At 43.0% G+C, this 23,138-nt stretch overlaps 1 protein-coding gene across 27 annotated transcripts in view; it reads right to left on the reverse strand.

The window, feature by feature from the left end:
• The window catches only part of SYTL2 (synaptotagmin like 2), a 103,938-nt gene that overhangs the window by 71,535 nt on the left and 9,265 nt on the right, over positions 1 to 23,138 (reverse strand). For 8 of the 27 annotated variants that reach the window (XM_087895836.1, XM_087895835.1, XM_087895827.1 and 5 more), the window contains exon 1: positions 15,687 to 15,825. The exons of 11 other annotated variants lie outside the window; for them this stretch is intronic. The gene's annotated coding sequence lies outside the window, so the exon portion shown is untranslated. Of the gene's footprint in view, positions 1 to 888; positions 1,000 to 15,686; positions 15,937 to 23,138 lie in introns of those variants that run through there. 8 more of the 27 variants (XM_087895830.1, XM_087895826.1, XM_087895822.1 and 5 more) reach the window with 3 other exon arrangements.

A 23,138-nucleotide genomic window follows, 5' to 3' on the forward strand; every position in this document is an offset into this window, starting at 1 on the left:
GTGAGGATAATTAAACGAGTGGAACAGAAGTTGCCTTCAGAAGTTGTGGGTGCTTCATCACTGGAGGTTTTTAAGAAGAGACTGGACAGTCACTTGTCTGAGATTGTATAGGTTCTCCTGGACTGGACTAGAAGACCTCCAAGGTCCTTTTCCAGCTCTATTGTATTCTAAATTAAACTAGATATACCCATTCCTGCAACCATACTTCGTATCTTTTAGCCTCCAGTCTCCTAATTATCTTTGTTGCTCTTCTTTGCAGTCTTCATCTAAACAAACTCGGCATGTCACGTTAGCGTCATGTGACGTTTTGTGACATTTTTTCCCATTCATGGAGTTGGGGTGGGCGTGGCTTCATGTGATGCATCTGGCCAATGGGCTGCCAGTTTGACACCCCTGATATAGAGCCTCAACACCAGTGGTGGGTTTCAAAAATTTTTACTGCCGGTTCTGTGGGTGTGGCTCGGTGACATGGCATGGCTTGGTGGGCGTGGCTTGGTGGGTGTGGCAGGGGTAGGATACTGCAAAATCTTCATTCCCTCCCCAATCCAGGAGAAGGATACTGCAAAACCCCCATTTCCTCCCAATCAGCTGGGACTTGGGAAGCAGAGAATAGGGGTGGGGCCAGTCAGAATTTTTACTACCGGTTCTCCGAACTACTCAAAATTTCTCCAGAACTGGTCAGAACCTGCTAAAACCCACCTCTGCTCAACATCTTTTGATATCGTGGCAACCAAAACTGGGTGCAGTATTCCAAGTGTAGTCTTACCAAGGCCTTATAAAATGGTACTAACACTTCCCATGATTTTGATTCTATGGTACAAATAAATGTTTGATTCTGTGCTTCAAATATATATTGCCCCCTCAGCTTTAGAGAAAAGATCTACTTACTGAACAAAAAACGGGAAAAGAAGTATAGAGTATTGAGTTCAACTTGAATGAAAGTCCTACTGGAGACCACAGAAGAGCTTCCCTCATCATTCATCTACAGGGACCGGAACTTTCATTGTTGACCAGCGTGGTCATAAAGCATGCCGCTGCATAGCAACAGCAGTTCTAGCGATCCAGAGTTACTATTGTTACGCAAATCACTACAGTCAGTTAATTCAAGGACATCACTTGATTAGGACGGCTGACTTCCCCATTTGACTTTGCTTGTGGAAACTGGCAGGGAAGATCACCAATCGCAATCATATGACTTGCAGGATGCTGCAACCATTGGAGATCTGGGCTGGCTGCCAAGGGCTTAGATCCCAATTATGCAACGTGGGATCATGGCAGCTGGAACTTTGAGGACCAGTTATAGCAACGGCACATAGACTTATATACCGCTTCACAGTTCTTTACAGCCATCTCTAAGAGGTTTACAGAGTCAGTGTGTTACTCCCCAACAATCTGGGTCCTCATTTTATCAGCCTCGGAAGGATAGAAAGCAGAGTCGACCTTGAGCCAGTCAGGATCGAACTCCTGATAGTAGGCAGAGTCAGCCTGCAATACTGCATTCTAATCACTGCGCCATTACGGCTCCTCCCTCCCTTTCTTCCATCCAACACCTAGACTTCTATACCGCTTCACAGTGCTTTACAACCCTAAGCGGTTTAAAGAGTCAGTCTGTTGCCCCAACAATCTGGGTCCTCATTTTACCCACCTCGGAAGGATGGAAGGCTGAGTCAAGCTTGAGCCTGGTGAGATTCGAACTTCCAAATTGCAGTCAGCTGGTAGTCAGCAGAAGTAGCCTGCAGTGCTGCATTCTAACCACTGCACCATCGCGGCTCATGAAATACCACTTGTTCAGCACCATCATAAGATGACCGTAACTGAGCCCAAAATTACCCAGTTAATAGGTCATGCAGGTCATTAAGCACGTCCTCATGTGATCAACTCGATTTTATGACATTTTTTTGCAGCAGTCATTAAGCAAATTACCATGGTCATTAAGCCAATCTGCAGTCATTGAGCAACACTGTCTACAGACATACATCATTTGCCGGGAACAAGAAGTAAATGCAGCAAAATCCAGCAAAATTGTTGTAAATCCAAAACCACAGGGCTTGTAAATTCTGGGAGGAAGGGGGAGGAGGGAGGGGGATGGGGAGAGGGAGGAGGAGGAGAAGAAGGAGAGGAGGAGGAGGAGCAGCAGAAGAAGAGGAAGAGGAAGGAGGAGGAGGAGGAGGAGGAGGAGGAAGAGAAGAGAAGGAGGAGGAGGAGAAGAAGAAAAGGAGAAGGAGAAGAAGGAGAAGGAGAAGGAGGAGAAGGAGGAGGAGGAGGAGAAGAAAAGGAGGAGGAGGAGGAGGAGAAGAGGAGGAGAAGGAGAAGAAGAGGAGGAGGAGGAGGAGGAGAAGAGAAGGAGGAGGAGAAGAAGAGAAGGAGGAGGAGGAGGAGGAGAAGAGGAGGAGGAGGAGGAGGAGGAGGAGGAGGAGGAGGAGGAGGAGGAGGAGGAGGAGGAGGAGAAGAAGAAGAAGAAGAAGAAGAAGAAGAAGAAGAAGAAGAAGAAGAAGAAGAAGAAGAAGAAGAAGAAGAAGAAGAAGAAGAAGAAGAAGAAGAAGAAGAAGAAGAAGAAGAAGAAGGCAGCTTCATTGAGGCTGATTGAATTAGAAAGCTTGCAGGCTGAGATTCAAGCCCACAACTCCTGATAAACTAGTTTTATTAGTGATACTAGAAAACCTGCAATTAGTGCAGAAAAACGACACAAGCAAGCTGGAAGATTTACTCGACAGAGAGAGGGAGAAAGTGTATGTGTGTGTTCATGCATCTCAGTCCCGGGGTGTACCCTGACAGACTGACAGCTATGGGAGGAACTCCTGATGCCAGGGTGCTGCCCTTATCCTCACATACCGTATAGGTTATATACATTGCACTAACTAAACTGTCATCTGGATTACCTTGTTTCATCTTCATCCTTTCACTCCGTTTATTTGCACCATAAAGCTCAAAACTTCATTTATAAATCTTAGTTTAAGGCTGTCAAAGGCAGCCCTTCGAAGTAATCCAGAGAGGAAGTCAGATATATTTCTCTCGCGAGTGCCCGAAACATGAAAGGAGGCTGAAGAATAATGGGCGCCCATTATTCTTGATTTTATTTCACCGTTTACTCCGTTTTAAAAAGTTTTGCTATGCCGCAATCAAAAGGAGACGTCAACTCTTCTTGTCCCATAAAAGTTGACAGCTATTTAAAGGTTGAACTGGGGCTCCTCGTGTTGGTTTGCGGAAGGAGGGAACAGATAAAGAGACAAACATTTGAACCATTTATTCTTCTCAATGCCAGAAGACTAAAATAATTCTTGGGACCGCATCTAAATCACGCAAGAGTTTTTGGTATTGTTGTATTTTTCCTTTAACTACCCTGTTTCCCCAAAAATAAGACCCAACCGGAAAATAAGTCGCAGCACGATTTTTCAGGATGCTCGTAATAAAAGCCCTACCCCAAAAATAAGCCTCAGTTAAGATCGTCAGCAGACGGAGGCATTTAGTACCGTATTTTCCCCCCAAAATAAGACATAACTGGAAAATAAGCCATAATGCGTCTTTTGGAGCAAAAATTAATATAAGACCCGGTCTTATTTTGGGGAAAACACGGTAGAGCATGAGAAATTAAGCAGTTTAGTATTTCTGAAGGAGAAAATCGGAGTTGACGTTCATGGGAATGTCATCAGTTTATGGACTAAAAAGTTTGTTGATGTGTTACATGAGAGATGCTGGTCTTTTTGAGTTAGTCATATACTCCATCACCAGCCAGGTGCATAAACTTTTTTCTGCAGAAGGCAAATCTCTTTGCTCAGGAAATAACCTTGCAAACATTAGGCAATCGGTACACAAAACACAAAGGCAAGAACTGGGTTGTTGGAAGTACCAGCAAATAAGAAAGTAGATCCGTGATGGCGAACCTATGGCACACGTGCCACAGGTGGCACGTGGAGCCATATCGGTGGCATGCGAGCATTGCCCTAGCTCAGCTCCGGTGGGACTCGAAATCGAAAAACCGGCTGTTTCCGGCCTCCGGAGGGCCTCTGGGGGGGGGGGAGGCTGTTTTCGCCCTCCCCAGGCCCCTAGAAAGGCTCTGGAGCCTGTGGAGGGCGAAAAATGGTCCTACCGGGCCCACCATGCTATCATGTGCCAAAAGCTGTGGGAGTGTGGGAGGGTCATGCGCACATGCATGGGGGGTGGGGCACATTGAATTATGGGTATGGGGATGTGCACGCGCAACTTCCTCCCCGCTCCCCCCACTTTTGGCACGCGACGGCAAAAAGGTTAGCCATCACTGAAGTAGATAGTTAGTGAACTATCTACTATCTTCTTTCTCCAGGCCTAATCTGAACACAGAGACCCTTCCTTCCTTCCTTCCTTCCTTCCTTCTTACCTTTCCCTTTCCTCTGCCTTCACTCCCTCCCTCATTTTACCTTTTCACATCCATTTATCCATCTTCTCTTCATCTCCCTCCCTCACTTCTGTCTTTCTACATCCTCGTCCTTTCTTCCCTCCATCAGAGGTGGTATTCAGCTGGTTCAGACCGGTTCGGGAACACCGGTTGCAGAAATTTTAACTAGTTCACCGAACCGACAAATACCATCTCTGGCTGGCCCCGCCCCTGCCTGCTCGCTCACTGCTCGCCCTGCCCGCAAGGTGCCGACCCACCTTGCCATGAGTGATGTCAAGGTGGCCACGCCCACTCAGTCACATGACCACCACCAAGCATGCCCACCAAGCCACGCCCACAGAACCTGTAGAACAATTTGAATCCCACCACTGCCCTCCATCCCTTTGCCCTTCTCCTCCTTTCCCATGCACCCACCCTTCCTGCCTTTCTTCTTTCCTTCCATCCATCCTCTCTTCTTTCTTTAATTTTTTTCTCTCTCGCTCCCTTCCTACTTCCTTCCCTTCCCTTTTCTTTCTTTCTTTCCTTCCTTCCTTCTCTCCTTCCCTCCCTCTCCCTCTCCTTTTCATGAGAAAATTCTAATCTATTTTCATTTCTTCTCTTGCCTCTTCTTTCAACACTCAAAAAAAATAAACAAATCACATGCATCTAAGGCAGACCTGCCACATGGTAGGTGAGGCCACCATGACTGACGAAAACTGGGCGAAGTCTACCAGAAATTATTGCTAAGGAGGGAAAACTCCCTAAAAGTCCTACTGAACTTGGAATATATTTGATCCACAGCAGAAGTTGTTAAATAGAAAAAAAAAAACTAGGAGGGAAGAGGCGTGCCATTAACTCTTGCAAAACCATCTGGATTATTTCAATTAATACATTTGAATTTTGAAACCTGCCTTGGGACAGCTAGAGTAGAAGACTTCCCTTTATGTCTCATTAAGGAGCACAAAATGAATCATCAGTCAACGACGGCTCTAGACAAAACTCCAAAATAACCAAATCACCTTTTTCTTAATTTGCTGACCTGTTTTCATTGTAAAGGGAATTATAAACTTGCAACAGCTTCCTCCTTTCACCAGTAGTATTTTGCTCACTGTTTACTTACTGCTAGACAAGTTTTGCAGAGTTTTGTTTCTCCTTTCTATGCCAGGAGTGACTGACAGAAGTTCAACCCTGAAAAGGAATTCACAACCTATGAAATGGCCTCTGCTTAAGGTTGGTTAGAGGTAGTTCTTGACTCTATCCAAGTCCCCGTCATGGTTATCTGACTGTGATTTACGATATTTTTTCCAGAAACCTTCCCTTATATAACCAGTTTCCGTCAAAAAAAAAACTCCCTATAACAAACAACGGGTTTACTTACCGTGTTTTCCCAAAAATAAAACCCTGTCTTATATTTTTTTGAACCCTGAAATAAGCGCTTGGCCTTATTGCCATGCGCTCAAAAGCCCGATTGAGCTTATTATCAGGGGATGTCTTATTTTGGGGGAAACAGGGTATCTATCTATCTGTCTGTCTGTCTGTCTGTCTGTCTGTCTGTCTGTCTGTCTGTCTATCTATCATCTATCTACCTACCTACCTACCTACCTATCTATCTATCTATCTATCTATCTATCTATCATCTATCTACCTATCTATTTATCTATCTATCTATCATTATCTATCTATCATCTATCTATCTATCTACCTATCTATTTATCTATCTATCATTATCTATCTATCTATCATCTATCTACCTATCTACCTATCTACCTATCTACCTATCTACCTGTCTACCTATCTATCTATCATCTATCTATCTATCTATCATCTCATCTATTTATCATCTAACTATCCATATCTATCTATCTACCATGTTTCCCCAAAAATAAGACCCTTATATTTTTTTGAACCCTGAAATAAGCACTTGGCCTTATTGCCATGCGCTCAAAAGCCCGGTTTGGCTTATTATCAGGGGATGTCTTATTTTGGGGGAAACAGGGTATCTACAAAATAGGGTATCTTGCACAAAAAAAGGTTATAAAATCAGGTCCGGTTATGTGGTAATCCACTTTACGGACATCGTGACCATAATTGACCCTCTCCAATATGGTCATAACTCAAGGACCACTTGTAAAAAGCCAACATTTCTTCCATCAATGATGTAATGGAGCTGTCCAGCATCAAAAAGAACCTCCAGGTGGCAAAACTGATTTGTAAGAGAGGGGGGAGGGGGGTCTCCAAACTTGGCAACTTTTAAGACTTGTGGACTTCAAATAATAACTAGCTGAGCAATTCTGGGAGTTGAAGTCCACAAGTTGCCAAGTGTGATCTAAGGCGAAGTTCAACCCCACTCAGATCAGGAATAATGTGAGAAACCTAAAATTCTTCTTTGCAACAAGCCAGTTTTCTCTGGCTCTTTCCCCGCCCCCTAAAATTAAACAAATCTGAAAGAAGAGAAAGAAAGGAAAGCAAAATTTATATCTGATGTCCCACCAGGTGTTCTTGGACATTTTCTGCAGAACATGTCCTATGTTTGATAAGACCCATCATTAATTTTCTGACTCAAACACCCAGAAGCAACAGCAAGAACACACATGCCTCAAGGACTTCGTTCAGAATTGTCTCCATTCCTGCAAGGTGAGTAAAATGGTATGTATTCCCCCTCTTTATCTCCTTTTTTCCATTTTGTGAAACTTGTACCATGTTTCCCCGAAAATAAGACCCTGTCTTATATTTTTTTTTGAACCCTGAAATAAGTGCTTGGCCTTATTGCCATGCACTCAAAAGCCTGATTGGCCTTATTATCAGCATGGGGATGCTATGATGGTCATAAGTGTGAGAAACAATAGTATTTGCGCAAAGATGGAAAGCAGAGAAAATACCTACAGAGGGAGAAGTAATTAAGAAAATATTAGATTGTGCAGAAATGAATAGACTGACTTTGACAATTAAAGAAAGAGAGGAATCGGAATATTTTAAGATATGGGGGCAATTTTATTAGTGGCTAGAGAAGAGATATATATATAGAGTAATGTTGTAATGAAATGAGTGAAGAAGAACAGAGGAGAAAGAAGATAGATAAATGTATTAATAGAAAAGTGGGAGAAATGCTATAATAAATGAAATGATAATATTAAGATACGATAAATATTGGAGGAGTAAGAAGAAGACACAAAAGATGTACTCAAATGATACACTGAATGATTATGTATTGTATGTTTGTCTATAAAATAAAAACTTTTTATAAAGAAAAATTGTCAGTCACTTTTTTCAGTGTCGGAAGTTCAAGCAGTTGCTAAATGTACCGTATTTTTTTGGACTATAAGACACACTTTTCCGCCCCCCACAAAAGTGGGTGGCAATGTCAGTGTGTCTTATAGGCCGAACATGGCCCTATTTTTGGCCTCCCAAAACCTTCCCCGCGCGTCCCGTAAAATGGACCTGTTTTTTGCAAAAACGGGATGCGCAGAGGGTTTGAGAAGCCTGCAGAGTGCTCCTGGGGGGTGGGGAGGGTAAAAACAGGATGCATGGGGGTTCGGGAGGCCTAAAATGGGCCTGTTTTTTGCAAAAACGGGACACGGAGGGCTTGGGAGGCCTGCAGAGTGCTCCTAGGGGCCGGGGAGGGCAAAAACAGGATGCATGGGGGGTTCAGGAGGCCAAAAATGTGCCTGTTTTTCGCAAAAGCGGGATGCGCAGAGGGTTTGGGAGGCCTGCAGAGTACTCCTGGGGACTGAGGAGGGCAAAAACCAGATCCGCGGAGGCCAAAACTATTTTTTTTCTTGTTTTCCTTTTTGAAATCTAGGTGCGTCTTATACTCCGGTGCGTCTTATAGTCCGAAAAACACGGGTATGTTGTAAGTTACCTGTTAAATTTGAGAGGCACTGATCTAGAAAGAATGCAGAGAACAAGAAGGAAGGTGATAATTAATCTGGAGGTTAAACCATACAAACAATTGAGGGACCCAGGTATGTCTGGTCTAATGAAGAGAAGGATGATATGATAGCATTCTTCCAGTACAGGTAGTCCTTGACTTACAAGAGTTCGTTTAGTGACCATTCAAAGTTACAACGCCAGTGAAAAAAGTGACTTACGACCATTTTTCACACTTCGACCTTTGTAGGATCCCCATGGTCACATGATCAAAATTCAGACGCCTGGCAACCGGTTCACGTTTATGACCATTGCAGCATCCCTGGGCGATCTTCTGACAATCAAAGTCAATGGGGAAACTGGATTCACTTAACAACCATGTTCCAATTCTGCCCCAGCTACGGACCCCAAAGAACGCAGCACACACAAAGTCCGTTCAAACCTTAGTTTACTAAATAAACCAGTTTTTTACAACAACGGCTGTTAATTAACTGCATTAACAGCCACCAAGAATTAACAGAATAATAACTGAAAGCTTTCTGTGGTTGGCAGAATGCCCAGAAGCAATTTGCAGGAAGCTGACACGAAGGTATGTGAACGAAGTTGTTCCCTGCAAATTGCTTCAGTCGGCGTTCCTCCTTAAATAGGCTAAGGGAGTGGGCCAATTAGCCCCAAGCCTTACTCTTGAGACCTCCTCCTGAGGCGCCACTCCTGCCTTTTGGCAGCTCTGCACGCCCGTGCATCGAGAAGAGGCTCCTCCTCTTCGTCCTCTTCACTTAAGGGAGCTTCTGGAGGTTCTGAAGGCCCTGGCTGAATTCCCGCCTCTGGCACCACATCTTCTCCAGCCTCCTTATTGTCTGACTCAAGGGCCAGCTGCACAGGCTGCTGGCGCAGTACCAAACCAGCCTCCTCGCTGTCAGAATCAGCTACTAGCTGCACAGGCCGTGTACGGGCCACAACAGTTCCTCACTTATCAATCACAGTGATTCGCTCAACAACAGTGGCAAGAAAGGTCATAAAATGGGGCAAAATTCACCTGACAAATGTTTCACTTAACAACAGAGATTTTGGGTTCAACTTGTAGTCCTAAGTCGAGGACTAGCTGTATTTAAGCGGCTGTCACAGAGAAGAGGGGGTTGACTTGTTTTCCAAAGCAGCTGAGGGCAGGACAAGAAGTAACACATAAAGAGATTAATCAGCAAAACAGCTGGCTTCAGGAAGTTGTGAGTATTCTACCTATCACTGGAAGCTTTTAAGACTAGATTGGGCAGCCATTTATCCAGAACGGTATAGGGTCTTATACTTGAGCAGGGGGTTGGACTAGATGACCTCCAGGGTCCCTTTGCAGCCAATTATTCTATTCCATTCTATAGACCAGAGTTGCTGGTCTATAATGGACTTCATCAGTTTTAGACCAACAACTCTGAAAAGCAGCCCAAAATATACACTTTTAAGACCAGATAGACCTGGAATTCTTTAAGGTGACATCATAAGCATGTTGCACGATGAAAGATATCACAATCCCAAAGTTGTAATGCGAGCGACACCACTAAAGCCTCTTCCCGACACTTATGTATATATGGATTACGTATATTGCTGGAAAATTTACCGCAATAGCATCCAAAATGAGCTGCTTTGGATTTCAAACATGGAGACAAAACTTCAAGTAACTTTTTCAGAGTTTAGATATGCCCAAACTTTAATTTCCGATGTCCAATCTGAAGGGGGCGGGAATGCTTTTTAGTAGGTGATTATTCTTGTGGCTGTTTTGTTCCCTATCTTTTTTTTAACAGTTTATTTATACATTTTCAGTTACACATACATAAGGCCCAATTGCAATGGATGGCTATGAAAGTTGGAAGGCTGAGCGCCAAAGAATTGAGGCCTTTGAACTCTGATGCTGGAGAAGACTCCTGCGAGTCCCTTGGACTGCAAGGCGATCCAACCGGTCAGTCCTAGAGGAGATCAACCCTGACTGCTCTTTAGAAGGCCAGATCCTGAAGAGGAAACTCAAATGCTTTGGCCACCTATTGAGAAGGAAGGACTCCCTGGAGAAGAGCCTAATGCTGGGAACGATTGAGGGCAAAAGAAGAAAGGGACGGCAGAGAACGGGGTGGCTGGATGGAGTCACTGAAGCAGTCGGTGTGAGCTTAAATGGACTCCGAGGGATGGTAGAGGACAGGAAGGCTTGGAGGAACGTTGTCCATGAGGTCGTGATGGGTCGGACACGACTTCGCAACTAATAACAACAAAGTGCTTTGTCTGAATCCATTTGCTTACATAATAGTACTTTCCCAGCTCCTAATTTTTACTTCTATTATCCAACCATTTGTAAAACAAGTCCCATGTTTGTAAATACTCTGTATCTTCTTTTTGTTTTATCTTTAACATCAATCTATCCATTTCTGCACAATCGTAGTCTTTTTTTTAATTACACCTTCTTCTGTAGGTGTTTCCTCATTTTTCCAGTACTGTGCAAATATAATTCTTGCTGCTGTTAAAACATGAAATATTAAATATATATTCCCTTTATCATACTTTTCTGGTACTATACCTAACAGAAATGTTTCTGGCTTATAATCTATATGTAACTTTCACATCTTTTCTAACCATGTATGCTTAGTTTGGTTTACTTTATTGTCATTGCAGATGGTACAACGAAATTAAATGCCCTCTTCAGTGTACATTATAACTATAAAAATAAAAACACAAACATACATCCTTTACATACTATATAACTGAAATTGAAAACCCGATATTGCACTATACCGTAGAATTCAATATGGTTATTGCCCTGGGGTAGAAGCTGTTTTTCAGCCTATTTGTCCTTGTTTTTATTGTCCTGTACCGTCTGCCAGATGGTAATAATTCAAAAAAAAGGTTGCCCAGGATGAGATGGATCTTTAAGAATGTTTTGAACTTTCTTAAGGCAGCGGGAGCTAGAAAGCTCTTCCAAGGAGGGGAAAGGGCAATCAATGATCCTCTGGGCAATGACGTTGACCCTCTGGAGCGCTGTCCTATCTGCCACTGTGCAATTGGCAAACCATACACACGTGCGGTAAATTAAATACTCTCTATGGTGCAGGGGTAGAAGGCCGCCAGCAGTTTCTCATTCAGTTGTTGTTTCCTGAGAAGTCTCAGGTAGTATAATCTTTGCTGGGCCCTTTTGACCAGTGCTGCAATGTGAGTGCCCCAGGTCAGGTATGTATTTTTGTCCAATATTTCTTTGTTTTTGCACATGTCCACCCCAGGTGGTAATACATACCCAGTGTCTGGTTACATTTCCAACATCTGGCGGACATATTTTTAAACATCTCTGCTAATCTCGCCGGTGGTAAATGCTACCTATAAAACATTTTATATATATTTTCCTTGTATTGTTCCCTATCTTATTACATCTTTGAAAATGCTAATTTTAAAAAAACCCAGTTAAATCTATTAGTCTCTGAACTGCACAGATAGTCCTCAACTTGCAGCCATTCCTCTAGTAATCAAAGGTAGAACGGCAATGAAAAGAGTGACTTATGACCGTTTTTCACACTTACAACCGTTGCACCATCCCCATGCACCATGTCCTGAGGTCATGTGATCACCTGTTGTGACTTTCTGACAAGCAAACTCAATGGGGAAGCCAAACGCTAAATCAAATAAATGGGGATTTACTTTACAACCATGAACTGCAGGGATTAACTTAACAACTGCAGCAAGGAAGGTCACAAAATGGGATAAAACTCACTTAATAACTGTCTCACTTAGCCACAGAAATTGGTTCATAATCAAACTGGTTGTTTGATTATGGGGTCATAGCTGTGGAAAATGGTCATAAGTCACATTTTTCAGTGCCGTTGTAACTTCGGTGACTAAATGAACTGTTGTAAGTCAAGGACTAACTGCATTTATTTATTTAGATAGTGGATGAAAACTGAGTTTGTCAACTATCCTAGCATGATTCAGAATAACAGAATCGGAAGGAACCTTAGAGGTCTTCTAGTCCAACCCCCTGCTCAGGCAGAAAAGGGTATTGGTGGGACCGTCTTCTGCCGCCGATAGCCTCCCACTGACCAGGACGCTCCCACAGAGAGGGACTCCTCAGGGTGCCGTCAGCCAGGCAATGTCGGCTGGCGACCCCCAGGGGGAGGGCCTTCTCTGTGGCAGCTCCTGCCCTCTGGAACGATTTGCCCCCGGAGATACGAAGGACATCGGATCTCCGGGTCTTTCACCGTGCCCTGAAAACTTTTCTTTTCCATCAAGCAGGGCTGGCGTGAACCCCCTCCCCCTTTTTTAGTCTTTTTTAGTTTTTTAATTTTTAAATTGTCATTGGGTTTTAATTGAATTGTTTTAAATTTGGGCCAGTTATGTAATTCGTTTAATAATTTTAAATTTTGTATTGGTATGTGTTTTAGTTCTGGCTGTGCACCGCCCTGAGTCCACTAGGAGAAGGGCGGTATACAAATTGAATTGAATTAAATAAATAAATAAATAAATAAATAAATAAATAAATAAATAAATAAATAAATAAATAAATAAATAAATAAATAAATAAATAAATAAATAAATAAATAAATAAAATGTAGTTTATTCAAATTCTCATCCTGGAGATGCCCCCATGTAGGCGGGGTTTTTTTTGCCAACAGTACCAAAGCTCTGCCTTCTGAAAAGTTTGTTCAATTTCCCAGCTTGTTTTCAAAGTTATCTTATTTGTTTTAGGAAACTCAGGACAGAAACATGTCGTGATAAAAAAATAATAATTAAAAAAAAACTACACACCAGTAATTAATAGATTAATAATATTATTCCAGTTACTGCAGGGTAGTCCTGGACTTATAACCACGCCAAAGGTGACCATTTGAAAATAAGTATTGAAAAAAGTGACATGACCATTTTTCACACTTACGAGCATTGCAGCATTATCGCTTTGTAAAGCCTTTAGTAAGACCACACCTGGAATACTGCATCTAGTTTTGGTCACCACATTTCAAAGAAAGATGTTGAGACTTTGGAAAAAGTGCAAAGAAGAGCAACTAAGATGATTAAAGCCTTGGAGACCAAAAAATTTGAAGAACGGTTGCAGGATTTGGGTCTGGCTAGTCTAGAGAAAAGAAGAATTAGGGGTGACATGACAGCAGAATTCCAGTATTTGAGGGGCTGCCAAAAAGCAGAGAGGGGTCAAGCTTATTTTCCAAAGCGCCAGAAGGCAGAGCAAGAAACGACGAGTGGAAACTAATCAAGGAGAGAAGCAACCTGGAATTAAGGAGAAACTTCCTGACAGTGAGGACAATTAACCAGAGGAACAGTTTGCCACCAGAAATCGTGTGAATTATTTTTTAAGAAGAGACTGGAGAGCCACTTGTCTGAAACGGTATAGATTTCCTGCTTTGAGCAGGGGGCTGGATTTGAAGATCTCCAAGGTCCCTTCTATTCTGATTCTGATTCACACGATCAAAATTCAGACACTTGGCAACCGACTCACATTTACGACGGTCGCAGGATCCTGGGGTCCATCTTGCGATCACCTTTGCAAACCTTCTGGCAAGCAAAGTCAACGGGGAAGCCAAATTCACTCAACCATGGTGTGCATCAGTGGTGGGTTCCTCCCGGTTCGGCCGAGCCGGTAGCGGTGACAATATGACGTCACCGAACCGGTTCTCCCCCCCTGCCCTCCCACCCCCCCACCCACGTTATTCTTACCTTTTATTTGGTCCCACCCCCAATCTATTGCTGCCTCCTGAGTCCCAGCTGATGACTAGAGGGGAAAAAAACTGTTTAAACTCTTGCCCTGGGGCTTCAAAGGGCCGCCCTACAGCTGATCAGTGTTAAAAGCAAACAAATGAGTCAGGTCGTAAGTGCGAGGACTGGTCGTAAGTGCGAGGACCTTCCAGAAATGACTCTGGCCAGCTAGCCACGCCCACCTAGTCACATGACCTCCAAGCCACACCCACAAAATAAGCCACGCCCACAGAACCGGTAGTAAAAAAATTTAGAACCCGCCCCTAGTGTGCATACCAACTTAACTAACACCGTGATATTCACTTAACAACAGTGGCAAGAAAGTCACAAAGCGGGGTAAAACACACTTAACACCTGTCTCATTTAGTTAACCGAAATGCTGAGCTCAATGGTGGACATAGGTCCGAGGACTACCTGTAGTGGAGAAAGGTGTTTAGAGGATCAGACAAAGTCATTTGGCTCAATGGCTCTTTTTAGGGTTTGACTGAGATTTTTTTAAAAAAAAAAAAGGGGGGGGAGTGTTAAGGAATCCCATCCCCCTTCACGTTCCATAGGGAAAAGTGGAATATAAATCCAATACATCGATAATAAATTACCAGCAACCTTTCAAAAAATCCAGTCTGTGCAAAAAATCCGTTTGGAAGAACCTGCAAAGCAGCTTTTAAAAACCAGCCTGCATGCAAAAACCACTTAAAAACTGACAGCCACTCAACATATTGACCGTAGAAAAGTTGCGCACAGTTTAAGAACCGGACTCTCCCTACAAGTCCGTCCTCCCCTGGCTGCCCAGTGTGGTTCCTTTCTGGATTCCCTGCGGCGTGTGAACCCGGCCCCAATTCAATACAGAACTTTTCCCGGCAAACCATGGTTTACCGTCCCCGCCCAACCCCGGCCACGGAGGAACCGCTCCGCGTACCGCGTAAACCCGGAGCGATCCCATCTCATACTCCAACTCCCATCACTCTGAGCCAGCTCGACACCCAGGGGGGAAAGAAATCGTCTTGTCCGATGCATCCGGCGAGCGCCAGTTTGGGGAAGGCAGCTTGGCAGAGCAAATTTTTCTTTCTTTCTTTCTTTCTTTCTTTCTTTCTTTCTTTCTTTCTTTCTTTCTTTCTCTTTTCTTTCCTCCCTCCCTCTTCTTTCTTTCCTTCCTTCCTTCCTCCCCTCCTTTCCTCCCTGTTCTTCTTTCCTCCCTCCCTTCTCCTTCTTTCTTTCTTTCTATCCTCCCTCCCTCCCTCTTTTTTCTTTTCTTTCTTTCTTTCTCTATCTTTCTTTCCTCCCCTTCCTCCCTTTCTTTCTTTCTTTTTTCTTTTTCTTTCTTTCTTTCTTTCTCTTTTCTTTCCTCCCTCCCTCTTCTTTTCCTCCCTCCCTTCTCCTTCTTTCTTTCTCTTTCTTTCTTCTTTCCTCCCTCCCTTCTCCTTTCTTTCTTTCTTTCCTTCCTCCCTCCCTCTCTTTTTTCTTTTCTTTCTTGCTTTCTCTATCTTTCTTTCCTCCCCTTCCTCCCTCCTCTTTCTTTCTTTCTTTCTTTCTTTCTTTCTTTCTTTCTTTCTCGCCCTCTCACACACACACACACACACGTGTTGTCGGAAAAGCCGCCGAGGACGCGGAGATCCGATCTGCCCCTCGAAGAGGCAAAAGAGCCCCTGGGCTTTGCAGGTGGGCAAGCGGCTTCTCCTCCGGGGCCAGGGGCTCCCCCACCGCCCCCTTCCTCCATCGCCTGGCCACGCCCGCGGAAACACACCTGGAAAGCGCCTCTAAGCGGGCTTAGCCTGCGCTCGGCTGGGGCTGGACCGGTCGGAGCGAGCCGCCCCTGGAATTGGGCAACGCGGTTGGACTTGGCTGGGTCTTTGCAAGCGGGCGGGGCTCGGCTCGGCAGCCCCGCCTCTCCGCTCCCCCGCCAATGGGAGGGCAGCGGGGACTGGGAGGACCCCCGCCGCGCCCCTCCTGGGACTCCGAGCGGAGACTCACTCGCGCTGCGGCCGCGCCTCCTTCCCTTGCGCTTTCGCTGCCTCTCCCTTCCTTCGCCCGCTTTGGAGATCAGAGTTTATTTAGAATGAAAGGACGGGACGGGGGGGGTCCTCAACTTACGGCCCCGCCGGAGCCCCAAAAGTGACGTTGCTAAGGGAGAAGTTTGTTAGGGGAAAGGTGTGTTTGGAAAAGCTTTTGAACCAAGAAAACAACGCCATGGATCGTCAAAACAATGATCAGGTGGAAATGATTGTATTTTGGACACGTTATGCAAAGGCACAGGTTTATTGAGAAAGCTATAACAGTGAGAAAGAAAGAATGTGTGTGTATGAGAGAGAGAGAGAGAGAGAGAGAGAGAGAGAGAGAGAGAGATGGAAGGAAGGAAGGAAGGAAGAAGGAAAGAAAAAAGAAAGAAAGAGGGAGGAAAGGAGGAGGGAGGGATGAAGGAAGGAAGGAAAAAATAAAAGAAAAGAGAAGGAGGAAGGAAGGAAGGAAAGGAGGGAAGGAAGCAAGGACAACAGAGGAGGGACCCAGGGAAGGAGAAAGAAAGAGAAAGAAAGAAAGAAGACAGAGGGAGGGAGGGAAGAGAGAAGAGAAAGGAGGAGGAGGAAGGAAGGAAAGAAAGAAAGAAAAGGAGGAAAGAGTAAGGAAAGAAAAGAAAGAAAGAAAAAGAAAGAAAGAAAGAGAAAAAGAAAGAAAGAAAGAAGACGGAGGGAGGGAGGGAAGAGAGAAGAGAAAAGAGGAGGAGGAAGGAAGGAAAGAAAGAAAAAGAGAAGGAGGGAAGAGTAAGGAAAGAAAAGAGAAAAAGAAAGGAAGGAAGGAAGAGAAAAAAGAAAGGGAGGGAGGAAGGAAAGAAAGAAAAAGAAGAAAAGGAAGGAAGGAAAGAAAGAAAGAGAGAAAGAAAGAAAGAAAAAGAAAGGGAGGAAAGGAGGAGGGAGGGAGGAAAGAAGGAAAAAATAAAAGTGAAGGAGGAAGGAAGGAAGGAAGGAAGACAGAGGAGGGACCCAGGGAGGAAGGAAAGAAAAGAAAGAAAGAAGACAGGGAGGGAGGGAAGAGAGAAGAGAAAGAAAGGAGGAGGAGGAAGGAAGGAAAGAAAGAAAGAAAAGAGAAGGAAGGAAGGAAGAGTAAGGAAAGAAAAGAGAAAAAGAAAGGAGGGAAGGAAGGAAGGAGAGAGAAAAAGAAAGGGAGGGAGGAAAGAAAAAGAAGGGAAGGAAAGAAAGAAGAAAGAAAGAAAAAGAAAATGATGACCACAGCTAGATGGAAAAAGTGAATTACAGCAACAGTGACCATAACTGACCATAACATAAGATCTGAAGAAGAAGGCTGGGTACACCTTGCCCTGGAGAAGATCTGTCTGTGTCATTACTAAGAGTTGGGACTGACTTCATGCTACGTAATCAGTAAAATAGATGTACCCTATCCAGATAGATAGAAGAAAACATTTGTCGTTCAGAGTTGAACTGTGGAGTCCTTGGTGCTCTCTGAGCTTGGTGGTTTTCGTGCAGACGTTTCATTACCCAACTAGGTAACATCATCAATGCTAGAAGGGGTGGGGTTTGTCTCTGTTTATAGCCCTGTATATTAACAGAGAGCAAACCTCACTCCCTTCTACGGTAAGCACTGATGATGTTACCTAGCTGGGTAATGAAATGTCTGCAAGAAAACCACCGAGCTCAGAAAGTACCAAGTATCCTACACATTGTGTTATTGAAGTTGCTTTATTTATTTCTCTCACTTATGTACATATACTTTACACGCCTCGTCTGACTAGCAGAAAGGATAAGCTGCTATGCTGATTTATGATCAGTGTAACAGATATTTGGAAATCTTCCTCCAATTTAATGCCAACTCAAGTGCATGAACTACAAATAAGAATATTCTCACGCCTCGCCCACCCTCTGTCCCAAGGCAAAAACGAACCACAGGTAGGCCTTGTTTTACGACCGCAATTGGGCCCCAAACGGGTGAAATCCAGCAGGTTCTGACAGATTCTGGAGAACTGGTAGCGGAAATTTTAAGTAGTTCGGAGAACCGGCAAATACCACCTCTGGCTGACCCGAGAGTGGAGTGGGAATGGAGATTTTGCAATATCCTTCCCCTGCCACACCCACCAAGCCACACCCACCAAACTAAGCCATGCCCACCAAGCCATGCCACGCCCACAGAACCGGTAGTAAAAAAAATTGAATTTCACCACTGGCCCCAAATGTCTGTTGCTAAGCGAGACAGTTGTTAAGTGAGTTTTGTCCCACGTTACGATCTTTTTTGACAACAAAGTCAATGGGGGGGAAGCTAGATTCACTCAATGACTGCACGATTCACTTAACAACCGCAGTGATCAGCTTGATGACTGCGGCAAGAAAGTTTGTAAAACGGGGCAATGTTCACTTAACCACTGCCTTTGCTTAGCAATGGAAATTTTGGCTTTGATCACGGTCATAAGTCGAGGACTTATCTGTATTGTTCTTGTCATGAACTGGGAAGGCAAATTTCTATTTGAAGTCAAGAATAATCCCTAAAATAATTGTTGCAGAGCAACTGATTTAAAGGAAGGCTTCCAGATTCTAATTTCTAATAAAAACATTTCGCCTTCTATTTGGAGAGCTGAATTCTTCTGTTGCAAGAAATGTCCTCCTGGGTTCAGTTCCAAGTGGGGAAGAAAGACACTGGAAACATGGAGACTGCTTAGTAAGATGGTTTTAATGGTGGACAGGATCACATGCCTTGAAGATCTTGGGCGAAGAGAAAAAAAAGGGAAGAAATGCCGAGAGGGCCTGAGTTTTATACCCTCTCTGGGGTTTTTGAATTTAACCTTGTGTTCTGATTGGTTGTCAGACTCCCATGGGGCCATGCAGGCGTAACTTTGTAGGTTGCCTGGGTCCCAAGTTTGGTTGAGCCTTGCTGGGTGATGATGTAATGAAAGGGGCTTTGGGCAATTCCTACTATGGCTCTGCTTGAAGGAGGTAGACTGGCCCAGGCCTTAATGGCCCATTGATAAAGGTGTGTGTGTGGGGGGCTGAGTTTCTGCCTCCCTTTTAGGGGAAATATTCTGCCCTTTTTATATTTCCTAAAATATCTCATTTTTCTAGGAGAGGGGTGGGTGCTAACTTCCTACAACACCCGTCAAAGTGAATTATGTCTTGGTGAAGTTGGGCCTTCCTTCCCCGGACCTGATATTTCATATTTAACACATGACACCCTCTCCAGCGAGACTTTCGTTTGTGATCTTTGATGCCTCTCATGCAGAAAGATCATTGTGCTACAAGGAAATTCGTGTTTTATAAGACGTGCATCTGGCACTTTGCCTTAGAATCAGGAAGTTAAATTGATGTGTGTTTGTTTTCGGACAGACTCATTACATTTATTTCTCCAGTTTGAAAATGGAATGTGGTTGCGCCGGTATTGGGAACAGAAAAACTCGGGGTGGAGAAGGGCTATTTGAGTTAAAACATTTTCAACCCAGAGATAAGAACTGGCTGAGGGCCAGGCAAGAAAGTCAACTTTTTCCTCTTCATTGTTTGAAAATATTTGAAATGTTTCCCCCAGCGAAAGTCTGGTTTACTTTACATGTCTGAGAGAATGAAGTGTTACTGGTTACAATCTTAAATTGCACTATTAAAAGAAGCAGAGTTCCCTGCTTTGGGCAACAAACTATATCAGGGCTCAGTCACTAATAAGTGACCCAATTTTAGTCCTTGACTTACAACAGTTCATTCAGTGACGGTTCGAAGTTACAACGCCACTGAAAAAAGTAACTGATGACAAAATTCTCAAAATTCTGAATTTTGAGAAAGATATTTAATAAATGAAAGGAAGGTTGGGGTTGCCTGGACACCATAGTGAAAATATTAAATTGAAAATTTATACAGCAATAGAGAGAGATGGAAGAAGAAGTAGAGAGATGGGAGAGAAGGGAAGGAGAGAGAGGAATAGAAGAGAAGGGAGGAAGGGAGGGAGGGGAAATCAGAATAGGAGAGAGAGTTAGTCAGGGAGGAAGAAAGGAGGAGAAGGAAAAAGGAAGGGGGAGTAGTAAGGAGCAGGAGAAGAGGGAAAGAAAGTAAGAAGGAAGGAAGAGAGGGAGAGGGAAGAGACTGAGAAGAAAGATTGCTGTATAACAAAAAAGAGGAAATGGAAGAAAGGCAATCCCGAACACACCTATGAAGATATGAAGATAAAGAAGAAATTGTTAAAAAATAAAAGAGAATAAATGTGAACAAACAGGAAAATTAGAATTTGAGAGCGAATGAAGATGTTGTTTATAGAAATAAATATAGAAATATTGAGATATGAATTAAAGAAAAAATAGGGAAAAAAAGGAAGATTTTTTGGCAAAAATTGTAATTGAGTAAAATGTATTTGAACTTGAAAAATTGTATAAGACAAGAAATGGCCAATACTCTGTTCAAAAAAAGATGCGGGTGAATGTGGGGGGGAAAAATCAATAAAACTTGATTCAAAAAAAGAAAAGAAAAGTGACAACCATTTTTGACCGTTGCGGCATCCCCATGGTCATGTGATCAAAATTCAGGCGCTTGGCAACTGACTCGAATTTATGACGGTTGCACTATGCCCGGGTCATGTGATCCTCTGTTGCGACCTTCTGACAAGCAAACTCAATGGGGAAGCCAGATTTCACTTAACAACGGCAACAACAACTTAAGCACTTGCAGGGATTCACTTCATATCTATGGCAAAAAAGGTCATAAAATGGAGGCACAATTCACCGAACAGATATCTCGCTTAGCAACCGAAATCCGGGGCTCAATTGTGGTCGTAAGTCGAGGATTACCTGCAGGATAGATTTCAGGATAGATTGTTTTTTTTTTAAGTGTTCTCCATGCATTCAAAAAAAGATACTGAAGTAATTTAACATTTGCTTTAATAGAACAATCATATTGAAGTTCTGCTTTAATACTCAAAAATATGGCTTTGGTTCAGCGTTTTGCCCTGCTGCGTTGGAATTATGAGAGCTGACTGGACTTATCTGAAGATATGCTTGGAAGATCTCAAGTACAAGTAGTCCTTGTTTATGGGCCATTTGAATTTATGACAGATTCCCACCACCACCCCCCCCTCCAAAAAGTACTTACGACCTGGTTCCAGACTTCGGGCTGCCGCAACCTCCCCATGATCACATTTTGGGTGCCTAGCAACTGGCTGACACATATGGCCATTTGCAGGGTCCCTCAGTGGCATGGCCGCGATTTTTTGCTGGTTTCCAACAAGTAGAGTAGAATAGAATAGAATAGAATAGAATAGAATAGAATAGAATAGAATAGAATAGAATAGAGTAGAGTAGAGTAGAGTAGAGTAGAGTAGAGTAGAGTAGAGTAGAGTAGAGTAGAGTAGAGTAGAGTAGAGTAGAATAAAGAATAAGAATAGAATAATAGAATGATTAGAATAGAATACAGTAGAATAGAGAATAGAGTAGAATAGAATAAAGAATAATAGAATAATTAGAATAGAATAGAGTAGAGTAGAATAATTAGAATAGAATAGAATAAAGAATAAGAATAAAATAATAGAATAATTAGAATAGAATAGAATAAAGAATAAGAATAGAATAATTAGAATAGAATAGAATAATAAAATGATTAGAATAGAATACAGTAGAGTAGAATAGAATAGAGAATAAGAATAGAATAATAGAATAATTAGAATAGAATAGAATAAAGAATAGAATAATAGAATAATTAGAATAGAATAGAATAGAATAGAGTAGAATAGACTAAAGAATAAGAATAGAATAATAGAATGATTAGAATAGAATAGAATAGAATAGAATAGAATAGAATAGAATAGAATAGAATAGAATAGAATAGAATAGAATAGAATAGAATAGAATTCTTTATTGGCCAAGTGTGATTGGACGCACAAGGAATTTGTCTTCGGTGCACAAGCTCTCATTGTACATAAAAGCTATAAGTGATAAATCATGATCATAGTCATTATAAAAATACATCATAAATCATAAGATACAACTCAGTGATAGTCATAGATACTAAATAAGCAATCAGCATAAATCGTACTAGGAAACTAAATAAAACAATATAAATCGTAAAGATACAAGTAATAAAGTTATAAGATATTGTTTCCTGATTGCTTATTTGTACCCTCTGACTATCATTAAGTGTTGTACCTTATGATTCTTGACAAATGTATCTTTTATGTTCACTGAGAGCGTATGCACCAAGACAAATTCCTTGTGTGTCCAATCACACTTGGCCAATAAAAAATTCTATTCTATTCTATTCTACGTAGAAAAAGAAATAGGTAATATGAAAGATGAGAAGAATAATATTAATACAGTCTTACAGATAGTCCTCGACTTATGACCACAATTGAGCCCAACATTTTTGTTGTTAAGTGAAACATTTGTTAAGTGAGTTTTCCCCCATTTTACGACCTTTATTACCTCATGTTAAGCGAATCACTGCAGTTGATAAGTTAATATTTGTCAAGTGAACCTGGCTTCCCTGTGGACTTTGCTTGTCCGGTCGCAAAAGGAGATCACATGACCTTGAGACATGGCAATAGTCATAAGTATGAGCCAGTTGCCAACCAGTTGCCAAAGAGCCGTGGTGGCGCAGTGGTTAGAATGCAGTACTGCAGGCCATTTCTGCTGTCTGCCGGCTACCTGCAATTTGGCAGTTCAAATCTCACCAGGCTCATGATTGACTCAGCCTTCCATCCTTCCGAGGTGGGTAAAATGAGGACCCAGATTGTTGGGGGCAAGAGACTGACTCTGTAAACTGCTTAGAGAGGGCTGTAAAGCATTGTGAAGTGGAATATAAGTCTAAGTGCTAGTGCTACTTTCCTTCCTTCCTTCCTTCCTTCCTTCCTTCCTTCCTTCCTTCCTTCCTTCCTTCCTTCTTCCCTCCCTCCCTCCCTCCCTCCCTATGGCTATAATGCAGTATTGCAGGCTAACTCTGCCCACTGCCAGGAGTTCAATCATGACCGACTGGCTCATAGTGCTTGAGAAGCACCCGAAGGCTCCAACTGGTCCAGAATGCGGCCGCGCGGGTGGTAATGGGAGCAATGTGGCGCTCTCATGTAACCCCCCTCCTGCACGAGCTGCACTGGCTCCCAGTGGTCTTCCGGGTGCGCTTCAAGGTTTTGGTTACTATCTTTAGAGCGCTCCATGGCTCAGGACCAGGATACTTACGAGACCGCCTCCTGCCACCAATAGCCTCTCACCGACCAGTTCGCTCCTATAGAGAGGGAC

The sequence above is a fragment of the Pantherophis guttatus genome, chromosome 5, assembly GCF_059756535.1.
Source record: "Pantherophis guttatus breed Tessera chromosome 5, ASM5975653v1, whole genome shotgun sequence".
NCBI lineage: Eukaryota > Metazoa > Chordata > Lepidosauria > Squamata > Colubridae > Pantherophis > Pantherophis guttatus.